This window comes from Pyrus communis, chromosome 17 (genome assembly GCF_041283825.1).
Source record: "Pyrus communis isolate YQ-2024b chromosome 17, ASM4128382v1, whole genome shotgun sequence".
Taxonomy (NCBI): Eukaryota; Viridiplantae; Streptophyta; class Magnoliopsida; order Rosales; family Rosaceae; genus Pyrus; species Pyrus communis.
The window spans coordinates 26,305,027-26,314,819 of record NC_142581.1 but is presented as its reverse complement, the minus strand read 5'-3'; the positions used below and the strand labels follow the sequence as shown (position 1 = coordinate 26,314,819).

General features: G+C 35.4%; 1 pseudogene; it reads right to left on the bottom strand.

Annotated features, from left to right (window-relative positions):
• Nucleotides 1-7,123: 7,123 nt before the first annotated feature.
• LOC148689726 (uncharacterized) lies at nucleotides 7,124-8,093 on the bottom strand (annotated as a pseudogene).
• Between the last annotated feature and the right edge of the window lie 1,700 nt (nucleotides 8,094-9,793).

Sequence of the window (9,793 nt, the reverse complement as noted above, 5' to 3'; positions counted from 1 at the left end):
ACAGAGACATAAATATATTTGTTAAATAGTTTTTTTTTTTTAATTTTTGAAAATAATTTATAACAGACATTAGTTGTGGCCAATTAGTAATCGACAACGGTCATAGCACGCGGTGGTAGATTCCAATTTACCACGAGTACAATCCGTGGTTATATATCATTTGACAATAGGCATAATCCGTGGTAGAAACTGAGACTTTTTATTACATCCAGAATACTAACGGGGCACAATGTTCATGGTGGATTGCAATTTACTACTGGCATTAACCGTGGTAGATGGGCTTTTTTCTACTAGTATGGATCAAATATTTTTGAACCCCGGAACACGCTCTTAATTTAGCTGGGGCGTTTACTATCCTATTTGAAGCAATCCGAAAGAATGTAGTATAACCATTTGCGCGAGTATTTGACTAGCCAAGGATATGTGAACAACGAACTATGAACCTCATCGGAACTCTTGAAAAGCTCGAGAGAACTACCGTGCACCTTAAGGCGGAATTTGAGATGAAAGATCTAGGAAAGACTCGATATTGTCTCAGTCTCGAGATAGAGCACCGTTCGGATGGAATCTTAGTACATCAATCAAACTACACCCAGGAGGTGTTGCAACGCTTTAACAAGGATAAAGTGAACCCTTCGAGTACCTCCTATGATTGTTCGATTACTAGATGCAAAACGAGATCCCTTTCGTTCGAAGGAGCATGATGAAGAGATTTTGGAGCCTGAAGCTCCTTATCTAAGTATGATATATTTAGCTTAATGCACTAGATCTAACATCTCCTTCATTGTTAATCTTTTGGTAAGATACAGTAATGCATCAACATGTAGACACAAGACTAGTGTTAAAGACATCTTTTGTTACCTTAAGGGCACTACGGATCTAGGTTTGTTCTATCCCTACAGATCCTCGAGTGATGCCGCACCCCCTTATCTCGAGTTGATTCTTGCATTGTTGGTTATGCCGATGCAGGATACTTATCTAATCTGCATAAGGCACTTCTCAAACGACTTATGTCTTTACCATTGGAGGTACTGCAATCTCTTGGAGGTCAACTAAATAGAACTTAGTTGCCACTTCGTCTAACCATGCTAAAATTCTAACTTTACCTGAAGCAACTTAGGAATGCTTCTAGTTGAGAGCAGTTGTGGGCCATATTCGAAGCTCTTACGATCTTTACCTCATCGTTACATCCCGACGACTATCTCCGAAGACAACGTAGCATGCATCAAACAGCTCAAGAAAGGTTACATCAAAGGAGACAACACCAAGCACATTGTGCTAAAGTTCTTTTTCTCACATCAACAGCAAGAACATTAGAAGATTGAAGTCACGCAAATCCGTACATAAGAAAATCTGGCTAACCTCTTCACCAAATCACTACCAAATGTGACATTTCATAAGCTTTGTTCAAGGAATAGGCACGCGTAAATTTTCTGAGTTGTAACATTATTAGTTCTCTTTGAATTATGTCAAACTCAGGGGGAGTATCCTGAAATATACTTGCTTGATCTTAATGTACTCTTATTCCATACGATTAGGAGCATTTTACCCACTAGGTTTTTCACTACCTAACGAGGTTTTGATGAGGCACCTACTTTGGGCCGATCATATCCCTGATGACGTCCTATAGACATTTCATTTGACTTTGCATTTCTCACACATTTTTCCTTAGACTATGGATTCTATCTCTACTTGGGTTTTTATCATAGCCATAGGGCGTTTTGTGAGACTTAGTTCCATATGTAAGTTCCTACCTTATTTAAGACTAGTGTGTTCCCAAAATCAGTTCTAACAAGTCAACTTCTTCAACTCTACACACTACAAAAAAAGTAGTCATTACCGACGAAGAGTTTCCAAGGGCCCCAAAAAACTATCATAAAAAACACATTTTGCAACCATAAAATATGGGCCGTCGATAATATGGCATGAAACAAGTTTTTATTACCAACGCACATAATATCATCGGATAAAGTCTCAAGTTTCATCGAAAATGCATTTTTGTTTGGTGGGAAGAATTGGCGACAGTTTTATTAACGACGAATAAAGTTCTTATCAGAAATAGAATGGTTATTTCCGAAGGTTTACTCATGTTGACGAAATTGATTTAGTATTTCCGAGGGGAAAAAAGTCCTCTTGGTAATGTTTTTATATTTTTGAGGGAAAAAAAGTCCTCTCGGTAATGCTTTTATATTTTCTAGGGTGATTAGTTGTTGGAAGCAATTATATTTTTTCCGACAAAACTTTTTCTTTGTCAGAATAAATTTTTAAGGCATGTGGTTTTGTTGGAATCAATTGTTTACAGGGAATATTCTTGAAATAAGTTTGATGCTTAATTTAAATTCTACAATAAATAAATCATCTAACTTAGAATACATATGGAAAAGATTGGACCATAAAATTAAAAATAAAACTGTTGAGCAAAAAGGTGTATAACTTAATATAGTATTCTATGATAAATAAATAATTTGCATGCCCTTGTTAACTCATAACATTTGTCATGGACATTGAACAAAGTATAACCACATCACTTCCACAACTAAATTTTCAGACCAAAAAAAAAAAAAAACAAAACACACACACACACACACAATCACAATGAGAGCTTATCTCACAATTCATCATCTTCGTCATCATTTTGGTTGGCTTGAATATTAGGCATCTCATTATCATCATCATCAACATTAGGCATCTCATAAACAATGCACCTCTTCTTCTTGGTATGGCTCATCATCATCATCAACATTAGGCATCTCATAAACAATTCCAGGCTTCGTTTCCACCACATAACTCCAAGCCTTATTTTTAATCTCTCTCACATAAAAAGCTTGGGTTGCTTGGTTTGCCAGCACAAATGGCTCCTTAGTGCTCAACTTGCGAGTTGTATTAATACTAATTATTCCATAACAATCTATCTTATAACATGTTCCTTTTCGCACAATGTCATACCACTCACAATTGAACAATACAACTCTATTGCCTTCTATTTAGCGAAGCTCAACCACGTCTTTTAATACTCCATACCAAGGCACACTATCAATGTGATTCTCCCCACTTAACCATAACTCCACAATTTTGTGTTTTTTTATTCTCGTCGTTGCAATGTATGAAAACTAAACCCAGTCATATAGTAACCAGGATAATATTTTACTCATCGTTCCAGATTGCGAGCCAACGAAAGCATTTGCTTATCAACTTTGTTGTCAAAGTATAGTTGTTTGATCTGCATATATGGAAAAGGAAAATATTGTAGAAACAATATATCTAATAATCAACAGTTTTCACATAAATATAATACATACCCTCTCATGAAACCAATTTGAAAATTGAAGCTTATCTAACTCCTCCACATTTTTAACACCAGAATGCGTTAGAATATTCTTATGTTCTCTGCGCATATAACAAGGAGTTAGTGAAAATGATATATTAAAATATTGTAATCCTAAAAATAAGTAGTAAAAGATCGAATGCTGAAAGTTCATACGGTATGAGAGATTTTTTACTGAATAAAAGGTAGACATTCATCACAATTTTGTAGAACATAAAACTTGGCAGCCTCAAGGAGTTCACTGCCAATCTCTTCAAGTACACCTTTTCCCAAAAGATTTACCGGGTGTTGAAAAAATAAAGGTTTGGCTTTCCTCGTCTTTTACCCACAATTCTCAGACTCTTGTTTTTATGAAATTTAAACGGGTTGGTTTTTCTCCAAATTAATTAGGGTTTTGGCATGTCCCTTCCTTTTCTCCCACATTTCCAAAAAAAATTTGTATAATTTCTTCCGCCCACAACCAAAAAAAAGGGAGGGAAACTAAAAAGGATAGATTAGAGTTGCCATTCTCTATATTAACATCTTACCTTGATTAGATTACAGCTACATCAATTCCTCAACGTTGTTTACCGTGTTTCAAACCCAATGCATGATCGTGAACCAGCACAGTACTGACCTTCCGTGTTGTGCCTCTTCGCTATTTAAGTTGGTAAGAATTGGCCTACTAGCTAAACATTTAGGTTTATGTATATATTTTGCCTTCTACCATTGAAACACCAATAGTTCTCCTTTTTTTTTTTTTTTTTTTTTTTTTGTCGCTAAATTGTCAACATAATTCCATCTCAAAAGCTAAATTGTCATGGTACAATGTCGATTGGCTTTACAATATTGAAGAGTTCGAGTAAGAATATTCTGAATACACTCTACATGTTCATGGTACAATGCCATATTCTATGACAATGCTTAATGGAACTCTATATTAACATGTGTAATAAATTACAGCCCACGTTTCGTTCGAATAGCATTTTATTAGATCATCTCACTTAGAGCCAATGGCTTTGTGCGATGGGAGGAGACACGGTCAAAAATTGACCATCTAACATGTTCGGCTGCAAGGATGGGATGGAGAAACCAGCCAATTTTAAGTTTAGGGTTTATGTAAATATTAAATTTCAATTTTATTCATTTTCCATGGTTGCCGAGATTTCCTAACAATTAGGGTTTATGTATGTATTTTGCCTTCTGCCATTGAAACACCAATTCTAGTCAATTTTATTTTAGCTTTAATGGTTTCGTTTTTTTCATTTTTCTATCTTTCAGTACTAGGCATCTAATTTTCTTGTCTTTGTATGATTGATAGATATGGCAAAAAAGAGAAGGAGCCAAAAGAATTCATCAAGCATACGTCCTCTGTCATCTAGACTCTCTTTAAACCAACATGATACCACCACTGAACTACATGACAATGGAATGTAAGAGACCCAACATGCAAATATACAAGGTAATTTTGTATGTGGATTTTTTCATTTTTCTATCTTTCGGTACTAGGCATCTAATTTTCTTGTCCTTGTTGGTTGTTTTATGAACTTTGTCATATGTTAAAAGACACTAATTCTCTAATAATTATGTCTAATTCAGCTTTGTGTTTTCTTTGTAAAATTGTAGCCATGGCAACGAGAGGAATGAGTCAAAATAGAGCACCGCACACTACTACTCATTCACCTACACCCTCTTCAGACCAACTTGATGCTACCCAACCATCAAATGATAGTGAAATGCATGAAACACAACAAACATCTATTGAGAATCAACCTTCAAGTGTGGAAGGTACCGTATTTATATCAGTTTCAAAATGTGCATTTTTGTAATTGGTTATTTATTAAACATACAAGCACATTATTATTTTTATTGATTAGGTCCTACCAAAAGAAAAGGTAGAGGGAAGGCTAAGGTAAAGATGCGAATGGCACTCCGATTGTAATACATGATAGTAGGTAATGAGCACAAGTCACTGAAAGCATGATTGTCAAATAGTTAACTATTTAGATATGTGATTGTTTTAATCTAATTTTAATTTTAAAGGATTGTAACTACAAATACTACGAGAACTATAGTGGTGCTCTTTAATCAAGTTATTAATGGGCCTTGGATTACATTTAAAGATTATCCGAAAGAGCAAATGGATGAATTGTATGATCGTTTTAAAGGAACTGGATACACATACACATGTTCTGAAGAAGAGATGAGGGCTGCTTTTGAACAACATAATAAAACAAGATATGCCGATTGGATGAGCACATTGAGGAATTCAGTTTTTGACAAGTACACAACTACTGGGGAGAGATACATTAACTGCCCATCAAATGTATCTAAAGATGTTTGGTGTAAAATGGTTGAAAAATGGAAGAAGCCTAAATGGAAGGTAAAAGTTTTATTTAAGTAATATCATCTTATGATGGTTAATGTATTATTTTCTTTACATGAGATGCTTACTGTGAGATGATTGGGTTTTAACTTTGCTTTCTTTTTCATGCAGAAACAAAGTGTGCAAAACGCGTGCAATAGGGAGTAGTCCACAATTGTGCACACCACGAGTTTAGTTCCAATGGCAAAGTACAAAAAAGATGAGGTAAAAATACTATGTTATGCTTTGTTTTTATACCGTCATTCTTGCATATTTAAACTTTATTTAACGAACTTTTTTTTTTAATCTTAATAGCTTGATCATAGTGGAATTGAACCTAGCCCGATTGATTGTTTCAAAAAATTCCATGTGAGTAAGCGTAAGAGTGAAGGTGAAGAAACTTGGGCAAGTGAAAAGGCTAAAGAACTTTATGTATGTTATCACAATTTCAATTTTTTTTTTTTTTTTTTTACATGATATTGTGTGTATTACCTATGCTTACATATTACAATTTTATTGAAGGTAAAAATGGACAACAAAAAGAATACTGCTATGGAAGAACAAGATGAAGTAAATGATTGGGTCATATACAAGGAGGTGATTGGTGGCCCAAGTCATGGTCGTCTCCTTGGTGTAGGTGCTGGCTTTAGTACTAAAGATGCATATCCCTCAAATAGCCAAAGTTGTAACAAAGTATGTGCTTAGAACGTGAAGAAAGCCATGGGCAATTGAAGGACCAAGTCAACACTTTAACAGATAAGTTGAATTCTTTGCAAGAATTAGTTGAAAGACTAATGCCAAACAACTCAAATAATTATGCGCGCTCAGGACTATTGACTTCTACGATAAATTGTTTTATTTCATTTTTATTATTTCTCTTACTGTTGAATAATATGTTATTCTTTACTTAAGTACTCTCTTTATTATTTGTTTGATAGGAGAATGTTGAAAGTTGGTTAGATGCTCAACATGAAGATCAGTAGTGCATCATACTTTCATTTTGATATTACCAAATATTTGAACTTGTTAAGTTTTATTCGTGGAGTATTTTTTTCTTTTTTCCAATTTAGTATTGTCTATTTTCTTTTTTATCATATTTTAATTTCAATATATAATTTAATTATAAATAGAATAATAACTTTTTTTATTGTAAATTCCTCTCATTAATGTGAACATTTCTAACCAAAACGTTCCTATAGGAAATACCCATTTTCAACCAAATATTGGTTACGAAAAAATTTGCGATGACTAAATATGGTCAATAATATATATTTCCAACGAAGCTTCACTGTCAGAAATATATATTACCGGCGAAACATCACCATTGCAAATATATATTTTCGACGAGGCTTCTTTGTCGAAAATATATATATTTCCGACGAAGCTTGCCATTGCAAATATGTATTACCGACAAAGTTTCACCATTGGAAGTACATATGTTTGACGACACTTGATCATCGCAAATATGTTTTTGTGCCTATTTCTATCGAGCCGTTATGTATTTTCAGCAAATTTGTATGGTCGGTAATTGAGCCTTGTAATGAGGTTGAAATTGCTGTAAGGACCTTGGTATAATTGCTGAACTTAGGCTTGAGTTTAGGATGAAGTTCCCAACATTTATCTTCCACATGGCCAATGTCATTGCAATATTTGCATTTCAGATGTGTATTTTTACCCTTGTACGCTTTCACCTCTGAGGTCTTGTAGTTTAAGGCATATGCACGAGTCTCAGTCAATCTTGAGTTGTGCTCAGTATTCATCACTTTCTTCCATGCTTCTTCTCGTTGGATAGTTACACATACATTGTTCAAGGTGGGAAGATCTTAACTCGTCAAGATGTGACTCCTTAGATCCTCTTACTCGGAGTTCAAACTCCTCAACATCTAGTAGATTCTGTCTTCCTCGACTCGTTTTAGGAGAATGGTAGGGTCTGTGGTATGTGGAAGGTATACATCCAACTCATTCCACATGGCCTTCAGGCTTCCAAAGTGTTGAACAAATGCTTTCCCTTCTTGATGGGCACTGGCAGTATCCTTCTTAAGTTGAAAGACACGTGCATAGTTGTTTTGATTTCCATACATATCCTGCCCAAAGCTCAAATGAAGAATTGTAGTAGCTAAAAATCTCAGCAACATGTTTCTCCATGGTGTTGAGCAGCAAAGACATGAAAAGTTGATCCTTGCAAAGCTATGCACCGTATGTAGAGGAATAGATGTCTGGAGCTTCCACACTTCCATTTAAAAACCCTAATTTCCCTTTGCCTTTGAGAGCTAGTGACACAGCTTGAGACCAAGGGAGATAATTAAACTCGTTCAAGAGAACTGAACACAAACTTTGATTGGTGTTGACCTCGACGTCTGAGAAATTCGAAGGAGAGCTATGTGAGATGTCACCCCCAATGTTTACTGAATCTTCTTTAGCCATGGCTTACGGTTGAAGGAAAGATGCAGCGAAAAAAATGGCCAAAGGCAGGTTCCAAAACCTACTCTGATACCATGTAGATTTTCTGGTTTAAAGTTTCCATGTATATTTCATAATGAATTCAATGTGCAAGAGACTGGCTATATATGAGAAGAGAGAGGAATGAGAGAAAGAAGGGATAACTGCTGCAAGCATCTGACGAGAAAGAAGAAGGCATGCTGCCTACCTAATCTAAACCTTACAGAAAGACTTTACACCAATCAGTCACCTCCTTTAATTCAAGGGAAAACTGATTTACAATAATACATTAAGCCTTACCCTATAGATCACCTTTGGTAGCTAACTCTAAAGGTTAGGAAAGAATACTTCAACAACACAACCTTTATGGAGCAAAAAGAAACAATATTTCTTATATTGTAAGATGTTCCTGGACTATCATAGGAAAATTACTAAATAGTGCTTGACCAAAAAAAAAAATTACTAAATAGTGCCACACAATTGTTACCGGGAAAGCAAGGTCGTGAAGTGTTAAAAGCCGGATGCACTCCACACTTTTCAAGCCCAATCCTTGTATGCTTGATAGGAGCATATTTATGCGACTTAAATGGCTTGTTCTCGTACATTTACGTTATGTTTCTTTAGTTATTTTAGTACTTTAAGCTATTTTCGTGTGTTTATAGGTCCAAAGGGCTAAAGGAGCAAAAAGATGCATTTTGGAGACTTTTGGAGCACTTTTGGGCTAAGGACGGATAGCTTATGCTTGAAGCCAAAGTGTTGGACGAAATTGAAGACCTAATTGGAGCCAAAGTGTTGGAACCTTGTTCTCTTTAGTTTTAGGACATTTAAACCTTTCCTAATCCCAATCATGCCATGCATAACACACATCCATTCTAACACATTGTCATTGCACATGCATTTCCTTCATTAGTTAACCCACATGCACTTATCACTTATCATCACCACATATCATATCACTTAATCACTTATCACTTATCATCACCACTTAACCACTTATCATATCATAACCACATATCATATCACTTATCACTTATCACTTAACATAACATCCACCTACTTCACCTACAACATCCACTTCACCTACAACATCCACCTACTTCACCTACAACATCCACCCACTTCACCTACAACATCCACCTACTTCACCTACAACATCCACTTCACCTACAACATCCACCTACTTCACCTACAACATCCACCTACTTCACCTACAAATGACATAGCCATATGTTCCCTCCACTACTCCTATAAATACCCTTGCATTCATTCATTCATGGACATCTCATTTTCATACACAACACATTACAAACACATTCTCCCTTCCCTAGCCGTGAGCTTCCCATCTCTCCCCTTATAATCCAAACACCATTTTTCCATTCCACACTTCCATCCCCCAAACCAATTATCCCTAGACCTTATGCTACAATAAAGAGGAAGAGAAGAGGGCCTAAACGTTCATACAATTCAAGTTTGAGTTGTTGGAATGTTTAGGCGTTTCTTTGATTTCAATGTTTAATTTCAATTCTCTTTGTTTTGTATGAGGAACTAAACCCCCCTTTAGCTTGGGGGTGATTCGAAATTATGTTTATGTTTGTAATATGATTTGATTACTTTTAATTACGTTTCATAAATTGTGAATTCAATTTGTTTAACTGTTTGATTGATAACCTATTTATGTATGTTTA